Source organism: Neomonachus schauinslandi, chromosome 6 (genome assembly GCF_002201575.2).
Source record: "Neomonachus schauinslandi chromosome 6, ASM220157v2, whole genome shotgun sequence".
Taxonomy (NCBI): Eukaryota; Metazoa; Chordata; class Mammalia; order Carnivora; family Phocidae; genus Neomonachus; species Neomonachus schauinslandi.
The window spans coordinates 18,607,684-18,629,361 of NC_058408.1; positions in this window are offsets into that span (position 1 = coordinate 18,607,684).

The window sequence follows — 21,678 nt, forward strand, 5'->3', positions numbered from 1 at the left end:
TTTGACAGAGAGATAGAGAGCACAAGGAGGCAGAGAGGCAGGCAGAGGGAGAGGGAGAAGCAGCCTCCCTGCTGAATAGGGAGCCCGATGTGGGACTCGATCCCAGGACCCTGGGATCATGACCTGAGCCAAAGGCAGCCACTTAACCAACAGAGCCACCCAGGTGCCCCGTGTAAGTCATTCTTGAATTGCTTTCTTACATTTCCTCCATTATCAATCATCAGCAAGTACATGCAACACAGTAAATAACTTTATTCTCATCAATTTTCTTTGACTATACCACCATAACCTTTGCCCAAGAATTCATTATTTCTCATTTGGACTACTGAAAGCATCTCTTAACTGGATCTACTCTGAATTCTCTACAACATAAAGATATTTTTTCAAAGCTCATATAATTGTATCATTCCCCTAGTTATGATTCTTTGCCCTTAAAAATGGTCTTGGATCAATTAACAATTCCCCAGTTTGGTTTATAAGCCACATGACCTGGCCCCAACCAAATTCTCCAACTGCAGGTTGTACGAAACTTTTTTACCCTCTTTGATCAAAACACTACTTTATTTCATTCTCTTCTATCTGTCATGCTCCCTCTTGCTTATGTCCTTTACACTTGCTGTTTGCCTACCTGCGATAAGATTCCTTTTCATCTATTCTTGCTCGTTTTCTACTCAACTGTCATATCACAAATTAGGTGCTATTCTCTGGTGGGCCTTTGACAACTTTGACTAAGCAAAATCCCTACTATAGGCCTAACTTTGGTAGCTACGTAGTCATGTTGCAGATAGCAATCACTAATTATTGTGTAAGAAAATAAGTTAGGTTTTCAACTCCGTGTAAACCTGTAACTGAGTTAGCTTCCCTTAGATGATGATATTCTAACAGTAGACCAGTGTACCCATGGTAAAGCATATCACCAAATAATCTTGTCAGCTTCTTTCCTTATTCTTTTATGAAAATAGTTTGGTATGAAATAAGAATTAAATGCCTTGCAAATATCTTTAAATATTGAGAAGAAAAGGAATAGTAAGATGCAATATAATATGGCTGTTTTGGTAATTCTAAGTGACCAAAGTAACCTAAAACAAAACAACGACAACAACGACAACAAAAAAACTCCTGTTTTTCTCAAAGAACATAACACAGCTAATTCTCTTTTTTTTTTTTTTAAAGATTTTATTTATTTATTTGACAGAGAGAGAGATAGCGAGAGCAGGAACACAAGCAGGGGGAGTGGGAGAGGGAGAAGCAGGCTTCCCACCGAGCAGGGAGCCCAATGTGGGACTCTATCCCAGAACCCTGGGATCATGACCTGAGCCAAAGGCAGACGCTTAACGACTGAGCCACCCAGGCGCCCAACACAGCTTATTCTTAAACTTGACTGTGGAATCAATTGTACCACAAACAAGAGCAAATTGTCAAGTGCACAAATGCCAGGAGTGTTGGAAGTGTGATCATTGGGAAACTCACAGAGGTAGGAGTGATAGCAGGGATGTGGGTCCCCGGTGTCCTGGTACATACCCAGAAGTCTAGCAGGGCACGATGTCACACTCCAGGAAAGGGATGCTGATCCTTAGGCCACATGCTCTCGAGCTGCATGAATGATAAAGTAGCACCCTCATAGTGGGATCAGGGTCAAGATTAAATAACAATGCAACAGGGCAGAATTTTAGCTCCAGTCCTATCCTGCCAGTCCAGTATTTGTGGATGCAAAAGCACAAGCCTTTCATTGGCAGGATCAGAGGTCCAGGCCCAAGTCTCGTTCTAGACCAGAAGTGATTGCCTAACCACTAGCCTTTGACAGCTTTCTATGGTGTTCTGCCTGAGCCAGCTTCTTTTCTGGTAGGTCAGCTTCTAGGAGATCAGATTTGGTCAAGTAAACATTAACGTTTCACCGAACTAATTAAAATGAGGAGGTTTGAAGTAATTCTAATTACTGTAGTAATCCTTAAGTATTTTCAATATTTTTTGTAATGTTCATGGGTCTGATGTAGCAATATTTTCACTCAGGCTCCTTATATTTCCCCCCATCATCCTCATAGTTTCCTGTATTTCCTTTCCTGTTAATATATATCCTTGTGTAAAAGACCTGGGGTAGAATACTGTTGAAATTCCTCACCAATCTGTTTTTCAAAGGGATTTTTCCCTTATTTGTTTTCTTTAGAATCAGGCATTTTGAATATATAAATTATGTGTCTTCACATCTGCCCTGGGGACATGAAGATTGTGTTACCATTTGTCTAAAGAAATATGCATATTCCCCTCTGGACTACAGGTTTTTTGTTTGTTTGTTTGTTTGTTTGTTTGTTTTGGACTACAGGTTTTTGAAAATATATAATGCTGTAAACTTTTAAAAGCAAATTCATACCCTAGCTATAGATATTTACATATCATATATTTTTTTCCATAATGTATTATTTACATTTTTCTCCCAAGTATTATGAAATACTTAAAGGCATAAATCTCAACTTTTTGGTGCATAACACTACATTCCCATTAAATTGCAAGTGGAAAATACCATAAAAATGTAAATTTCTCAATTGTACATGATCAAATTTGGAAATAATCTTAATTAAAGATTTCTGTCATGGTTTTGAATTTTGACTTCAAATTTTCAATTACTATTATTACTATTCAAATTTTTCTTGGAAGCTAGCTGTCATTTTAAACTGAGAAGGAAGCAAAATTAAAATCATTTTTCATACAGATTCTGAGTGAATTATCTTTTAAAAAGATTTTAAGTGAGAAAATATGAAAATGTCAAATCCTTCTGATATTTATCAAAATCATTTAATGATCAAGAATAATATAATTCATAATAGAAAATGGAAAGCTGAAAATGTTATATAAACCGAAAATTCTTTTTACATATATTTATAAATATATGTATATTTATAGATAACATTTGTATATGATCATACATAACTATATAAAACACTATATTATACATAATGTTTATATCAAATTAAAAATTACCTTTTAGAACTATGCAAAATTAAAAACATGCTTCATGATAGGTTGAGCAATATGCCAATATATAAAAACAAAAAAGTTAGAGACCATATGTGTGATGATTAAAATCTGAATAAACATTGTCTTGATAATTTTTGATTAAATATTAAAAATGAATACAGAAAATTTTCAAGTAAAAATATCCATTTATTAATTTTTATGGATATCAGGATTTCTGCATGTAAAATTTATATTGCTTTATCTTTTCAAATATCTTCGTGTGATGCTGACATTTTGGACAAGTTTTAATGAAAAAAAATAGAATTTCAGAAGTACACTTGTAAGGCATATAGTCAAAATCTGCAGAGATAATTTGTGATACAATTTATAGAAGAGTGATAAAAATGCCTGGAACTTTGTGTATTTCATCATTAACCTTGATAAATCATGAGCTCCAAAAACTATTCCTGTATAGTCCAAAGGAAGGAGTGGTGAATACTACTTTGAGTTGGAGGGAAATATGATATGTGGAAACTCTTGAACACAGAAGAAGGAGGAAAAAGCCCAAACATTAGAATAAGAAAATTATTATTATTTTTTAAAGATTTTGTTATTTATTTGTCAGAGAGAGAGAGACAGAGAGAGAGCACAAGCAGGGGGAGCGGTAGAGGGAGAGGGAGAAGCAGGCTCCCCGCTGAGCAAGAAACCTGATGCAGGACTCAATCCCAGGACCCTGGGATCGTGACCTGAGCTGAAAGCAGCCGCTTAACTGACTAAGCCATCCAAGCATCCCTAGAATAAGAAAATTATTAAAGTAAACAAAACAGGCAATGAGAGATATGGTTATTCAAAACCACCTAACTCTGGGACTAACTCCTGCTCAAGTAGGAAAACCCGCTCTGTACTATGAGAAAGCTGAAAACAGAGGCTGTTTTTCCTCCCTTCCTTCCTTCACATCTTCCTTCCTTCCTTTATTCCCTCCTTCTCTCTTTCTTCCTCCCTTCCTCTTTTTTAATTTTTCTTTCCTTCCTTCCTTTTTTTTTTTTCTTTTTTACTTTTTTTTCACATTTAGATTCAGAAAGAGAGCTGGCTTTCAAAAGATGCAATTGTCACTAACATTGTAGTACAGAACAAAATTGATGATTACGTATGGTTCCCAAGATAAAAGGTCCCCCCAAGGTTCCAGCATGCCATTTGAAGTGACAGGTTGTATAGCTATTAAAGCCAATTAGTGGACACATCAGATGGTTCAGTGTGATGAGGAAAAACACACTCATAGAAAACTACTGAAGGGCTGAATGACCACGGCAAGAACTGAGTAAGAGTCACAGGGATTCCTCAGGGGGAAATAACCTGTGATTCCTTACTCATGAATCCTGACTATGGAAGAAACAGTACGAAATATTGGAAACTGATTCAGAGCATATGAAGCCTTCTGGAGAACTTGGCTTCAAATCTGCAAGTCACTGTCACCCAACTGGTGCTATAATTGAGTCTTCAAAAGGCTATTCTAGCATTCTAGCAAACCATCTGCTTAAGAATGCTGGAGAACATGGTAAGACCATTGAATTCCATGAGACTCACTTTATTTGCTGTGAAATAATGATGAGAAGAAATGCTGTGTGGAATACCATGATGGTGGATGAGGAATTCTGTAAGTCCTTGGATGATATTTTAGGCAGAAACATTCGGTGCAGGGAAGGCAAATCTATATTCAGACTGTCTACTTGAATAAGATCAAAATACGGATTCCCCTTCTAATATGGAAGGAGTCCAATTCAATCAACATGCTACCAGGTAGCTGGCTGATTAACCTGGGGAATGGTGCCATATGTGAAACTCAGTGCTGGTATCTGGTGCTTGTGTACTGAACATTCAGGGGTAGCCATTGTCAGATTGGCTTTGGTGAGTGGAAGTCACATTGCTGAGCCTAGGCATACGCTTCATCCGTGCCAACATGGCCACCGGGCATTACAGGGGGCAGCTGGGGAAAGAGTCTGACTGATAACCACAAAACAGGTCATTGTTCTGTTACTTTGATTATTGAAATTCCCCCTTGTTGAGGTCACCTTTTGAGGGGCATTCACATGGGACACAAATAACTTCATGTTTTTTGTCCATTCAGAGGATCAATACATGAAACTCTTCAAGTTTCCTTGTCACTGATTTTCAAATTATGTTCTTCCATCTCACTGACCATCCAGCCAAACTATTGGCTAAACCCCATGAATTGGCATATAATTGCACATCTGATCCTCTCTCCTTCCAAAAATAGGATATTATTTGGCAATAAAAATGAATGGAAGAACCTTGAAAACATAATACTGCATATAAAATGAAGCCCATCACAAAAGATGCATACTATATGATTTCATTTATATGAAATATCTAGAATTGGCAAATTCATAGAGATACAAAGTAGATTGGTGTTACCAGGTGTTTGAAGGGGAGGGGAGTGAGTGTAACTACTAATGAGCATTAAGTTTTCTTTTTAAAGCGACGAAAATTTTTTAAAATTAGTGACGTTTGTACAGCTCTGTAGGTGTACATAAAACACTGAATTGTACACTTTTAAAGAATTAATTGTATGGTATTTGAATTAAATAAGTTCAATAAAATTATTTTTAAAATAATTTTTTTTTTTTAAGGTGTGTACGGTGGGACAGAGGGAGGAGACAAAGTGATGTGAGGGGTAAGAAGAATTCTGGTGAAATTTAGCTTCTATCCCATTTCCTCCTTGGCTTCTCTATGATGAGTCAATTATCTTGAATTTTTAATATCAACTGTTTTAAGGCCCTGAGTCCAGGATGGAGCATTGCAAGGTGAATTTCTTCACCACCATTAGAAATTCTTCCTAATTTTTATCCATTTTGTAAATTCACATTTTTTGTGTAGCTTAATATGTATATTTGCAGAGAATCTTGTTACCAAACTTCCTGATCTGGCTATTCTGTTCTGAGCTCTTCTTTTAGTGTTGTTTGCTAACCAAATTAAGATTTTATTTTTAATTATGATTTGACACACTGAACAGCCACCTCTTTTGGTAACCCTACAATTATGGAATATTGATCTTACAAATATAATACACAAATACAGAATAAAAATGGAGACTTAAGATTTAGTTTTCTGAAAATTAATTAAATGTGAATTTAGTCAATTTAGAGTAACAGGAAATGTTTTTATTCTGTGTACCTAAAACGTACAATAGTACCTTGTAGATGACACAGCCCAGAATTAACTTGCTGAGTTAATGCATTTTACTTATTGAATTAATGCATTTGACTCTTTACATTTGGTTTATTTCTCCCTCTTTCTCATACTCCATGGATTTAAGAATATTTAACCTAATATTTTATCCTGCTTATTTTATGTAATACTATATGAAGGATGGGTTCTCATGTTTTTAAATATTCTTTGTAATAATTAATTTCTTATGGCAGCATAACATTTCTTTGGATTGTTTTAATCAACTTTATTTAAGTACCACTTGCATATATTTAAAAGCATCCACTGAAGGATGTATTTCAAAAGTTTTAACAAATTTATACACCTGTGTAACCTCTATCACAATCAAATTATAGAACACTTCTCTCACCCCCAAATTTCCCATACAAACACTCCTACTTTTCCACCTTCCCCTGGCCCTAGGAAACTGTTGATTATAGATTAAACCTATTTTTTCTAAGTTTTTTAAATTTCCATAAAAATGGAATTCTACAGTCTGACATCTTTTTTTTTTTTTTAAGATTTTATTTATTTATTTGACAGAACGAGAGAGCAGGAGAGCACAAGCAGTGGAAGCGGCAGAGGAAAAGGGAGAAAGAGGCTCTCCTCCGAACAGGGAGCCAGATAAGGGGCTCGATCCCAGGACCCTGGGATCATGTACAGTCTGATATCTTTTGTTCAGCATAATGTTTCTGAAATTTATGTGTAGTGTTACGGATATCAGTAGTTCACTACTTCTTATATTTGAATAATATTACATTTCATGAATATACCGCAATATGTTTGTTTACTCATTTGTTGATATGCACTTGAATTGTTTCCAGTTTTCTGCTCTTACAGTTATAGTGCTATGAACAATCACGTACCTGTCTTAGGATAAGCAAATGTTTTCATTTCTCTTTTGAAAATTTCTGGAAGTTATATTACAAGATCATAGGATAGATAGAGGTTTAACTTTATAATCTGTCAAATTGTTTTCCAAAGAGGTTTTACCATTTTAATATTCCCGCCAGCATAAATGAATATCTAAGTTGATTGACACCCTTACCGACACATGGTATTGTTAGTCTTTTTAATTTTAGCTCTTAATGGGTTTTTCATTGTGGATTTAGTTTTCTATTCCTAGATGAGTAATCACAAACACTTTATTAAGTGTGAATTGGTCATTTTTCTATCTTGTTTTCTGCACTATATTTTCAAATAATTTGCCCGTTCAGGGACACCTGGGTGGCTCAGTTGGTTAAGTGTCTGCCTTCAGCTCAGGTCATGATCCCAGAATCCTGGGATTGAGTCCCATGTCGGGCACCCTGCTCAGCGGAGAGCCTGCTTCTTCCTGTCCCTCTGCTGCTCCCCTGCTTGTGCTCTCTCTCTGTAAAATAAATAAATAAAATCTTGAAAAAAAAAAATCCTTTCTTTGTCATCTTTGTTGTTGTTATTGTTGTTTTGTGGGTTGTTATTGGGAGGAATAGAGAGTCTGTATTCTGGAACGCTGGCAATGGTCTATTTCTTGACCTTGGTCCTAGTTACATGGGTCGCTTTGTTTGTTTGTTTGTTTTTTGATTTATTTTAATTTTATTATGTTATATTAGTCACCATACAATACATCATTCGTTTTTGATGTAGTGTTCCACGATTCATTGTTTTCGTGTAACACCCAGTGCTCCATGCAGTACGTGCCCTCCTTAATCTTTGTTGTTTTTATTATTAAATTGTAAAAGTTTCTTTCAGAACTGTCAACACAAATTCTTTGGCCAAATTATATGTCAATAGCAACACACATGCACATACATGCACACACATACATATTATTTTTCAAAGAGGAAAATTTAATTTTGATAAAGTCCAATTTATCATTTTTTCTTTCATAATTCATGCATTCCATGATTTCCAAAGGATTGCACTTTGCTGATTGAGTGTTGTGCTACAGGTATTGAAAATCAATTGGCCATGTATGTGTAGCTCTATTTCTGGACTTTATTCCGTTGCCTTCCTCTATATCTGCCCTTAAACCAATACAAAACTGTCTTGATTTCTTTAGTTTAATATTAACTTGTTAAACTTATGCCTAAATATTTCATGATCTTGATGCCACTTTAAATGGATCACTTCTACATACATTAAGACTTTTATAAATTTTCCTCAAACTAGGTCACCCAATGACATGTATTGTTTTTACCTTTAATTTTTGTCTTTAAAGGTGTCTATCTTACTTTTGATGTCCTCTCATTCACTAGAATCTGAGATCTTTGAGAGCACGGAACAGACCGTACTCACAACTGTATAAGCAGCAGAGCAAGAAGATGGTATCAGTTATGAATAAATGAATGAATGAATGACTTAGAGATGTTATTCTTTGGGAAGTGGAAAGGGACTTACAATTCATGTAAATCTAAAAGTTATTAAGAACAATTGCAATTTGGGGCACTGGGTGGCTCAGTCTGTTGAGCGGCTGACTCTTGATCTTGGATCAGGTCTTGATCTCAAGGTCGTGAGTTGGAGTCCCACACTAGTCTCCATGCTGGGTGTGGAGTGTACTTAAAAAAAAAAAAAAAAAAGAACATTTGCAATTACAAGAAATACCAAAATTTGTTTGGCAGACAAATATGGACTATCCATTAATATGACTTCAGGATGTTAAATGATTGTAATATAAGTTATTTCTGTATTTCATATAAATGTGAAATGACACTTGAAATTTATTTGATCCATACATCAGCAAAATGCTTCTTTTTGAAACAAAAAGGTTTCTATAGAGATTTCAGAGTCTAAAATAATTTTCTGTTATTACAAATTATAGGGTTCTACATCTGAAAATTTTTCTAGAAGGCTATTTAGAGTCACAATGTTTTTAAAGATATCCTTGTGATTTATCATTGCTTTTACTCTACTTTTATCTTTTAAAATCTTAATTAGTAATTCTATGTTTAAAATCTGGTGGTAATTTCATGATTCACAACTGAGTTGAAGTTTCAGATTTATTTCTATGCCTCATGTAATGTTATCTGAGGTTATTGACCTTGGTATTTTTTATTACAATCATAAATTTTTTTCTGTTATTGACTTTAATATATTTGCCATTTATCTTCTTAAAACTATGGGAAGATTAACTCCAAAACACATTTAAAATATTTTTCCTCCTTGCAGTGCCTCCTGTTTTTTTTTCTTTTTTCCCTTTTTTTTTGTTTTTTTGCTATATGTTTCATAAAATAGATTCTGATGCTTGTGCATGTAACAAAATGTGACTTACTGATTGCCAACCCCAGAGTTTTCTGTCAGTCTTGATTTTGCTCAATTTAACAATGGCCTTGCACACAGTCGATCACAATGTTCTTACCATTTGACTTCATGGGGTAGCAGTGATTTCTCATCTTGCATCTTATCTTTCCAATCATCGTTTTTGCCTGTGTAGCAAAGACACTTCCTAAGATTCCTAATATGCCACTTAGAGTATATAATTAATGATGAGAGTTGGTTGAAGCACCATGGGGGGCTCCTCACTCTCTGCTGTGTGTCCTGAACTCAGTCTATACAGGGCTTTAATAGTAATAAAAGCACAGGGAGCATTATATAGAGAAAGAATGTGTTATTTAATCATAATGTGTTTCTTCATAAATATTCCATGTTCAGAATTCTGAATTTCTGTTGCTGAAGCAGACAGTAGTTTCTGTCATAGATAAAAACTTCGTATCTTTCTTTTTAAAAGGAAAGACTAGACTTTCCTTCAATTGACAAAGCTTTTAGAGCAAATACATGTCAGATATTAACAAATTTAATGTAATTAGTACATTGATCTTCTATATGACATGGCAATGCATTATTGTACACTTAGAATGGGTGTAAAAAAAGTATCTGCAGAGAAATTCAAAACATGCTTGACCAGAACAAAACTCAGTTGTAAGATGTTGTTTTTTTCGTTTTTTAATAAACTATGACGTATATATAAATGCACTGTTCTATTTGCAAGATGGCCTTTCAACTAAAATATACTATGTGAGCCAAAATCAGTAGCTCAGTTTATTCATCCAGTTTCTTGGGGTTTGCCTAGATAATTTATATCTATGAAGTGACTCGAATGTTATAATAGATATAAATTTTAAACTTATCAATTAAATAATTAAAGGCCTTGAGATATTTGGATTTATCAGGGTTGCAAAGTCAATAAAGAATGAAATAGGGTGATATTGAAATTTCCTCTTTCTGTTTCCTAACTTTCCCTATCAATTCAATCAGCTATCACAAGTTATTGAGTTTATTGACCTCTCCAGTACAGCTCATTTTTAAAAATTATATTTGAAGAACTTAATAGGTGAGAATTATTTTGGAACCACAGCATGTATGAAGTGGAAGGAACAGAGTTATAGGCATCAGAAGAATCAGGTTCAAAAAACAGTTCTTCCATTTACCAGCTGTGTGACCTAGTCCTAAACACTTGATGTGCTCCAGAATTGAGAGATGAGCATAAAATAATTTATGTATATAATGGATCTTTGTAAGGATTATGTGTACTTAATTGTGAAAGTTCTTTGGAGTTTTATGATAGAACGAGAAGTCTAAGTAATTACTCTACTCCACAACAACCATAGCTGAATTGGGACATAATTTTCAGGTCATAATATAGGTAATAGAAGTCTCTAAGGACCATCCTACTACATCAAAAACTAATGATGTAATGTATGGTGATTAACATAACATAATTAAAAAAAAAGAAATCGGTTAGAGGGGTCCCAGCTCCAGCATCAGGAGGAGGGGCATCGAGGGTGGGTTTAGAGCTGAGAGACAATAACAAAATCAACTTACTAGAAATGCACATTCTTGGGCCTCACTCCAGACCTGATGAATCAAAAATGCTGGGGATGCTGCTCAGCAATTTGTGTTAAGAAGCACCCCCAGGTGAGTCAGGTACAAGTTAAGTTTGAAAGCCAGTAAACTAGAGATTGGAAGAGCTTCCAATCTCTTCATTTAGTGATATTCACACTTGCTAATGAGAAAGTGCTACTTTTCAGAATCTAGCTGTGATTCCCCTCTGCTTCTAGGACAAATTCAAATTATGTAAGACTTTGGGGAGAAAGAGATTAAGTTAGGGAGAGAGAGAGAAACAGACACAGAGAGACACAGAGAGACATACAGAGAATCTGATTAAACTCCTAAACAGAAACACAAGGTCACTCACAACATATGAATATATGTCAACTTAGAAATATACACCTACTTGGGGCGCCTGGGTGGCTCAATCGTTAAGCGTCTGCCTTCGGCTCAGGTCATGATCCCAGAGTCCTGGGATCGAGCCTCGCCTGGGGCTCCCTGCTCAGCGGGAAGCCTGCTTCTCCCTCTCCTACTCCCCCTGCTTGTGTTCCCTCTCTCGCTGTGTCTCTCCCTGTCAAATAAATAAATAAAATCTAAAAAAAAAAAAAAAAGAAATATACACCTACTTGAAGATATGCTTCAAACATAAATTAAATTAATGTTTGACCAGCAGATACTCTGAAGTGTCTCTTACAGGCAGAAAGGAAATGACAACAGATTCAAGTTTGAAAACACAGATAGGAAAAAGAATGGAAAATATAAATATGTAGACGAACCTAAATATATGGGTAGGTTAAAAAAAATATGATACCTTATTCTGAATACGTGTGTATATGTATAATAAAACAAGAATGCATAAACTGTGAGGGGAATGAAGAGTTAACACATTCTAAGGTCTTTACATTGGCCAGGGAGAAATAAAATGTCAATTTTTGATAAAAAAAGTATGTATGTTGTAATTTCCAGGATAACCACTAAGGAAAGAGTAAAAGAGTAATAGCCATCATAAATTACTCTAAAAAGTAAGAAATGCATAAATAGTCAAGAGAAGGCTACCTCAAATATAAGCTACTTACAAGAAACATAGCTGAAATATACATCTTCAAAAAGGTGGAAAATAAAATAATGAAAAAAGATATACTGTACAATATATGAACCAAGGGAAAGCTAGTATAGCTATGTAAATATCAAGGAGAATGGAACCTAAATTAATATAAAAAATAAAATCTTGCTAAAGAATAAAAGGTGGCTCAGTTGGTTAAGCTCTGCCTTCAGCTCAGGTCATGATCTCAGAGTCCTGGGATCGAGTCCCACATTGGGCTCCTTGCTCAGTGGGGAGTCTGCTTCTCCCTCTCCCTCTGCCTCTCCCCCTGCTTGTGCTCTCTCTCATTCTGTCAAGTAAAGAAATAAAATCTTAAAAAGAAAGAATAAAAGGACAATTTATAGAGATATAATTTAATTCAACAGTAGTATATAGAAATTGTGTATTTGTATGCTTTACACAGTGAATGAAGAGGAATTATTAAAATTATATCAGCAAGATAAGGTAATAGATAAGTACATGTTTAAAAATACATTTCCAAAATATCAAATATAAGGAAATAATTATAGTGCTTGCTTATAAATTAAAAGTCCTCATTTAAGACACTGATTTACATAGTATATTGTTACAGTAATTAAAATAAGCCTTTAGTCATATGCTGCCTTACAAATTATTCATGAAAATACAGAAAAAACCTCACAAGAACATATGCATATTGATAATTATCATTATACGTAATAGGTATAGGTTAACAATATCTATAGAGTACATTAACTGCAGAGAATTAAAAACATGGTATCTATACAGAAATATCTCTCATTTTTCTAGGTCTATCTCTATTTGGTTACTTCTCACTTAGCAAGCATAATGTCAAATACAGTTTATTACATTTTTTATTTTAGATTTAAAAAATCTTTTAAAGAACAAACTAACTCTTGTCAAAGATAACAAAATGTCAACTTTTTTTTTTTAAGATTTTATTTATTTATTTATTGGAGAGCGAGCGAGAGAGAACAGCATGAGAGAGGAGAGGGTCAGAGGGAGAAGCGGGCTCCCCGCTGAGCCGGGAGCCGGATGTGGGACTCGATCCCAGGACCCTGGGATCATGACCTGAGCCGAAGGCAGTCGCTTAACCAACTGAGCCACCCAGGCGCCCCACAAAATGTCAACTTTGTAACTTAAAATCATTTTAGCATTTTATTCTAAAATTATTCAAAATATGAAATAAAAAAGATAAAAATGTGGAATAAATTGAAATAATTCTACCATATAATACATATGTTCATTTTTGCATATTACCTTGGCATCAAACACCAAAAACCATCATTTATCATCACGATACCATTTGATATATTGCATTTCCCCCTTGATATTTTATAAAATTGTTAGTGTTTCAGTGTATTATTAATAATTATTATTTTAACAAATATTTTGTTCATTTTATATATAGTGACTTATTAAACATCTCCAGTATTATTGCATATTTGAATATATTCATAAGCAATTTATAAATTAACATATTTTATATGTACTTTTTAATTCTGGTGACTTTTTTTCCTAAGGAAAATCCATAGGCATAGGATTATTGGGTTATAGACTAAATATAAATATGATTGTTATTATTGTATAACTTTCCATAAAGGGTAATAATATGTTTTTTCATAATAAGTGAGCTGATATTTGATTTAACAACAACAAGCCTCTATTGAGTATTTAATGTATAGAATGAAAAGAAATATCCTGGGATAAGAAAGAAAGAAAACATACAGTTACTGCACTTAAAGAATTTATAATTTGTTTAGCAGGCTAGAATGTTACAGTTCAAAGAAAGAACAACTTTTCTGTTTTGCCTAAGTGCTAGAAGTCCATGACAATTTCTGATATTATCTACTTCCTACTAAATTAGTAGTAAACTTTTAATTTGGAATATTTATGTTTTGATATTGTGGATGTTTTTTAATTCTTCATCTTACCTGCATCTATTAGTAATTTAAGACATATGACAATCATAAGATGTTATAGGAGTTTCTGCTATATATGGGTTCCTGAAAACCCTCTTGTGCAAAAATCATACCTTAAAAATAATAGGGCTATGAGAATAATAGAGTTGTGAATCACTTAAAACCCAGTATCTTATGATTAGAGCCTTAATAAAAACAATAGCAACTATCCACTTCTTCACCAAAGAAAGGTGCTCCTGTGGGATTTTCAGTATTTTTAAGAATTGCTGCAACACATTAATCTGCTGGGGAAAATTGCGTAAAAACGATCATGAGCTTATTAATATCATTCTCATATTTACCCAACATATATAAGCTAACTCATATTAAAAAACAAGTATGTTACAGGGGCGCCTGGGTGGCTCAGTCGTTAAGCGTCTGCCTTTGGCTCAGGTCATGGTGCCGGGGTCCTGGGATCAAGCCCCACATCAGGCTCCCTGTTCAGCGGGAGGCCTGCTTCTCCCTCTCCCACTCCCCCTGCTTATGTTCCCTCTCTTGCTGTGTCTCTCTGTCAAATAAATAAATAAAATCTTTAAAAAAAAAAAAAAACACAAGTATGTTACAAAAAAGAATGCATACAACCATTCTTTTTCTACAGGGGAGTTTTATCAAAATTGTTTTCTATTGTATACTTTTCAAAGTCCCTTTTATTTGGAAATTTGGGGCCAATAAACCCTCTTTATTTTTAGTCATTTAAACCTCTAACATTGGGGCGCCTGGGTAGCTCAGATGGTTAAGCGTCTGCCTTCGGCTCAGGTCATGGTCCCAGGGTCCTGGGATGGAGCCCCATGTCGGGCTCCTGGCTCAGCGAAGAGTCTGTTTCTCCCTCTCCCTCTGCCTCCCCCACCTGCTCAAGCTCTCACTCGCTCTGTATCTCTGTGTCTCAAATGAATAAATAAAATCTTTAAAAAAAATAAAAATAAAAAATAAACCTCTAATATGTTTTCATATTTATCAAAATTAATGTTTGCTTATATTATATCATGTATTTTATTGTTCACTTTTTAAACCTTATAATTAATAAGGGCCTTATATTTAATACCTTCACTGTGCATGCGTATAGCTGCAAAGTCTTCCAACTCATATTCCATTGTTTTCCATGATGTGGAATGAATAATCAATTTTGACATGTAGATTTGATTTGCCCTTGAATGGCTATATAAAATGGTTTCCTTCCATATTTGTGAAGCAAACAATACACTTTATTAAACAAACTATTTTATTAAAAATATAACATTCAGTAAGCACCTAATTCCAATATCTTAGTAAATCAGCATGCATAGTTTATTTCACATCAGTAATAAATCACTTGTATTATTCAATTCTATAAATAACATTCTAATATTTAAGACGCAATAATATTGTTAGAAGAAGTAATAGATACCTAGTACCTGCTCTAAATTCTTACATAATCACGTAGTTTAGCACATATTGCAAGAGCAGAATGTTAGTTTGTGGATTACAAAATGATTCCAACTCTGAGCTAAATCACAAAGACGCCTTCTGGTCTCTCTCTTTTATTAATTCCTAGCTCTTCATTTTGCTTTTTTTTTTTTTTCTATTGTCCAGCTTCCTTTCTGTTATACAATAAATGAAATAAGACAGAATTCAGATGGATGATGCTTGGAAACCAATGGTTTTATTTAATCAGAATAACAGGAACCTTAATAATACAGTGATGTTGAGAGAATTCAAACCATTTTAGACTGCTCTATAATCAAGTTTCTATGAACAAAGCTCAGAATTAAAGGAAGAATTGTAGGGAAAAATCTCTTTCAACCTACATTAGTCTCTTCATCTCTGATTTTGACGATTGAATTTAATATTAGGATGGCTAATTGCTGGTGTTTGAAACATCTATTAGAAAACTTAAACTGCAATTGTAAATATGACAAAAGTGTGTTCCACAAAAGCAAATTTTTCAATCCATTTATTCAGTCTTCATGTACTCAGTTTTTATTTTGTGGCAGAAGAGTAAGGAAAGAACAAAAAAAAATACAGATGTAAACTGCAGAAATCCTGACATTCTGAGATAGATAAAGAAGAGAATCTTAGAAAAGGACTGAGGAGGAGATACTGAAAAAGACAAGCAGTGTCTCAGAAACTAAAGAAAACCAGTACCACAAGGAGGAAGTTGTCAAGATTATTGAATATCACATAACCATCAGTTAAATATGGACTGAAAAGTTTCTGTCCATTGTGTCTGTCCCTATCCAGGGAAGGTAGGGATGACCTTCTCTAGAGGAATTAATTGCAGGTGAGGATAGATGTCAGATTGCTATTGCATTATAAGTGAATGTGTAAAATGAATGCATGTAAAAACTGATGAAATCTGAATAAAGCCTGTTGTCTAGTTAATAGTATTGCACCAATGAGAATTTCCTGGTTATGTAAGATAATGCTTTTGAGAGAAGCTGTGTGAAGACCTTATAGGAATCTGTGTACTATTTTTGCAACTTCCTGTGAGTCTATAATTATTTCAAAATAAAAAGTGTAAAAAAAAAAAGGAATGTCCAATTCAAGTAAATTTGAACTCACCACTTTGATTCAATGTTCATAGTATCTTGATTGTAGAAATTCTGTAATCATCCAGGCAGTAGTGTAAGACTGAGTTAAGGAGTAAATATATTAATGTTAGTGGGAACCTGAATCCTCACTATACAAGAAGAAAATAAGAAATGTCGAGTGAAAAAAAGGCAAGAATGGGTGGTGTTAGATAACAATTAGAAATATCAGTATAGGGCGCCTGGGTGGCTCAGTTGGTTAAGCGACTGCCTTCGGCTCAGGTCATGATCCCGGAGTCCTGGGATCGAGTCCCACATCCGGCTCCCGGCTCAGCGGGGAGCCTGCTTCTCCCTCTGACCCTATCCCCGCTCATGCTGTTTCTCTCTCTCTCTCTCTCAAATAAATAAATAAATAAAATCTTTAAAAAAATAAAAAAATAAAATAAAAAAAAGAAATATCAGTATAAATTCATGATTTCAATATATATTAACATACTATAATAATATTTACTTATACATAGTTCAATGTGTAGCTTACTTATACAGTTAATATATGTATATATTATATGGAAGAAGGAAGATAAAAATATGGAATGGGGGGTGGAGGTGGCATATGGGGGTGACTCCGTCTATTAAGCGACCGACTCTTGGTTTGTTTCCGTTCAGGTCATGATCTCAGGGTGTTGAGGTCGAGCCCTGTATGGGGCTCCATGCTCAGCTTGGAGTCTGCTTGAGATTCTCTCTCCCTCCCCCTCCCCCTCTGTTCCTTCCTATCACTTATGCCTGTGCATACTCTCTCTCAAATAAATAAATAAATAAATAAATAAAATCTAAAAATATGTATCTATGGAATGGGGTAAAGCATGGGAGATTCCTGACTTGATGATTTTGTAAAGGACTGGATATGCTCATTGCTACTGAAGAATAATTGTTCCAGGTCTCTTTCAGTGGGCAAAGGCAACAATAAAAATGTCAATTTTATCTCATTCATGCCAATTATAAATAGAGTGTGTGATCATGCAAAAGTTGGTAAAATTGTTCAGGGGTGTGTGTGTGTGTGTGTGTGTGTGTGTGTGATAAAAGAGTGAGAACACATGTTAAAGTAAATGTAGCAAAATATTAACACCTGGTAAATCTGAGTAATGGATGCATAAATGTTCTTAGTAATTCACTTGACACTCTTCTCAAAGTTTGGAATTATTACAAAATTAGCATTAAGAAAGACCAAATACCAGATTAATAAGTAGAAATGGTAAGTATAAACTAATAATTTAAAAAACTTATTTTTGAAAAAAAGAATAAAGAAGTTAAACGGTAATTAAATAAAAATGGAAAAAACAATTTAAAAATAGTAACATTCAGTTGTTTTTGAATATATACTATCTGTCATGCATTTCCAAAATGCATTTTATGTTTTCTTCATTCATTTAATCCATGCAAAGTCCTGTGATGGTAGATTGTTCTCCTCGATTTACAGAGGAGGAAACGAAGGCATAGAGACTTCTAATTAGCCTAGCCAAAGTGACTCAGGTGATAGTTGGAAAACTGGTTCAAATAGAAGCAGTCCAATTCTACAACCAGTGAGATCAACCATTGTAGTTGGTGAAGTAAACATCTTCATACAGTGATGAGAAGAACCCAATGTGTAACAAGACCATGAAGCCACAAAGGATAGTTCCCTACCATAGCAGATACTGGATTTCAAATTACACGTGGAAAGGTTGACCTCAAGTAGCATAAAGTTTACTTCTACTGTGGTATCTGGAGTTTACTTTGGCAATTGAACAGGGTGATTAAGATAGTTATTGAGATCATTTATGTAAAATCTATTTATAAATTTAGTTGGAATCATATTATGTCTCTACTTGAAAAGTCATATTATTGTTGGTGAAGACTAGAAATTTTAACCTACTTAATAAGCATAGGCCAAAATTGAAAATCCCTTTATAAGCAGCTGGATGCTTTTCATGTTTACTATAATACTTTCTTGAGCTCAAACATAGCATCTAGCATAATATTATGACTGGAAGTATGGCATTAGTGTAGAGAAAATATGGCATTTCATTGCTTTTAAATTGACAGTAGAAATAATCTGATACAAGTAGAATAATACAGGTATATGGATAATCTAATTCAATTAGTTATACATATTTTGGATAATTGCTGAGAAGCAGCACTATTCATTCCTTTAAACGGATAGTATGAGGAGCACCTGGGTGGCTCAGTCGGTTAAGCATTGATCTCAAATCAATAAAATAGTTTTTTAAAAAGATACTGTGAGATCATAATGATATGCGTCCATATTGTATACTTGTGAGATAATCAGGTAATTTGTTATATTAAAATATATGTATATAAATGTAAATGTGTGTGATAGAGAATATGTGCCATCTTTAACAAAGCTCAGAACAAATTAAAATTATTTCTGCCAAGTGCTGATTTCCAGGCCTACTTATATTGTGACATACTTTTGATTATTATTCTGGCTCCTGATTCTCTGTTTTCCTGCACATTTCTAAACCAGATTCAGAAAAACACTTGGGTTTTGTTTTTTGTGGGTTTTTTTTTTTGAGCCACTTTAGTAACAACACAATCATGACATCTCTCTGCTTGACTCTTTTTAATCATCCACTTTACCAATAGAGTTTTATATAAAGTCCTTGAACACGCTTACAGTGACATTTTTGATCTACATTTCCCTTCACAGCATCCTACCTTACATCCAGTCAGTCCCAATACTGATTTTGTTTGCATTCTCTGTGTTTTATGTCTGTGTACATGTCTATACATTATGTCTAATATGTTTTATATATATCACTCATGTGATACTGCAGTAATCGCTCATAGCATCCTTCCCTGTATTGGGTGAGATGTGAGGCCTTGAAAATTTTACAAAATATGTGGACCTTAGCATTTTTATGCAGTTTTCAATGGTACATAGAAGTAACTAGAATTTTTTTAATATTAAATGTTACTTTCCCTAATATAAGATATATTTCCTACAAGAATGGATACATGGAACACTTTGAGAAAATATAGTAGTATAGAAGAGTTTGGTTGTTTCTAATTTAATTCTACAGCAGGACAGAGAACCAACAGAAACAGGGCTGGTGGGGATTGAAAGGAGGTAAGGCATGTGTTGAGAGAAGCTCAACAGGTGGCAGGTGAATCAGGGATGCATAAACCATTGTATGAATGGTGGGCCGCCAAGAGGATGCATCATGTAACCACTTGGTTTGAGAGGTCAGAAGACTGAAAGAGGGAAAGTCTCAAAGAAAATGTTGGTCTTTGAGGGCTTAGGGAATTCTCCACAGGTTACAGATCGTTGAGATGTGAACTTCATAATTGCTACCCATTCCAAGTTTTCAAATTACAAGTCTAAATTCAAAGTATTCTCAATTACAAAGTACATATTTTTGAACAGAAGTGATTATAGAGTTTGTGGGTTTCTAAATCTTTGTTTCTTTTTTTTCCCATCTGATTTTCAGGGACGGCTCCCTTGTATTGCTGTGATAAGACATAAACTTTACTTTATATTATATTTTAAAAAGGGACAGCTCCCTGTCACTAGAGGAATAGATTAAAGTTCTTACATTGGTGTTTGGAACCCAAATGGACCCCAACTACCCCTGCCACCAAAAACAGAAAAGGAAAGGAAAGGAAAAACAAATTCAAGGTCTAATAACATCTAAACATATTTATAAATAAAACACATGCACACATTTTGATATAAAATACAGTATTTGTAGCTCAATTTCAACAAGTATATGCTAAGTGACATTTTTCAGGTCACAATATAACTATCATGTCATTAATGGCCATTAAAATTGAACTGTAATCACTATGATCAGCCCCGTTGCAGCAGAAATAACTGGGCTGGTTGTGAAAACACAACTTGATTGTTTTCATGCTCGATTTTTGACATGTGACAGACGGGGAGGATTGTTAAAATTCACGGATTCTAGCCCACCCACCCCTTTTGACTTTGTTTGTACTTTCAGAGCACAGGGTTATTGCCTTATAGACTTTGGCATCTGTGCTTCTAGGTATAACAGATTCCTGCCACTATTTAGAGGAACAAATACCCCCTAGGATGCTGAATGTGATGAGAGTATGTGAATGTGTTAGCTGATGAGGGTTTCTGGAGATTTACCTCTCCCAAACAAGAAAACCTCATTGTTTCTTCAGCACTTTCTCCAAGTCATTGAAATACAGAACTGTAAGAATACTTGTTTACCAAAAAACAAAACAAGACCAAAAAAAAAATGAAAGAAAGAAACACAAAATACAAAAACAACCTCTGTTTCCTCTGCTCTCTGAAATATGGTGAATGTTGGAACAAGATGAACAAGTACAGAGACTTGACTCAGATTACAGGTTCAAACATGAATTCTAAAATTGTGGACTGGTCTGTCTAAATTTAGTGGCTTTTCCGTTTTCCATTCTTCTTTGATAATCTGCATGATTGCCCAGCTAAGGATCATTCAAAACACTGACCTAGCAATTTTGGTCACTCATAGTATGAAATCTTCAGAAATAATGAGGGTTTGAAGCAGTGTTTAAAAAAAAAATAGCACAAATTGTGAGCTATATAATAAGCTAGCTCACATGCTGTTTCTAAGTGGTTAGTTTTTTATTCCCCTGGGAAAAATAAGGGAAAATAACCCAATTTTATTTCCTTTACTCATAAATCTTAGGGTTATTTTGATACTTAAGAAATTGGAGAATAAATAAATGGATTATTGCAAATGTCATAGCAATACTTCTGTGCCTGGTGGGGGCTTAAGTTTTACAGTAATACATATTTGATAATAGCACACAACTAGAGAGATCATAGGAAATTTGCAGTACAAGTGAGTGTAGATTAATATAAGTAGGTCTTTATTGAGTAAAATATAACCATCAGATTATATTTTATACAACAGAGAGATGGGAAATGATGACGGCTGTGAACTATATAACATAAAGCAGAAGAAAATACACAAAAGTGAGGAACCTAGGGAAATGTGCTAAACACTTCTAAAATGATTGGCTGCAGTAAAACATGAAGCCTACCCTCCCAGGTGCTCTTCTTTCTCTCTCTTTTTTAATTTTTTTAAATAGGGCTCCTTTGCCATAGCTAGTTCTAATTGACCCTTCCCCCAAATTTCTT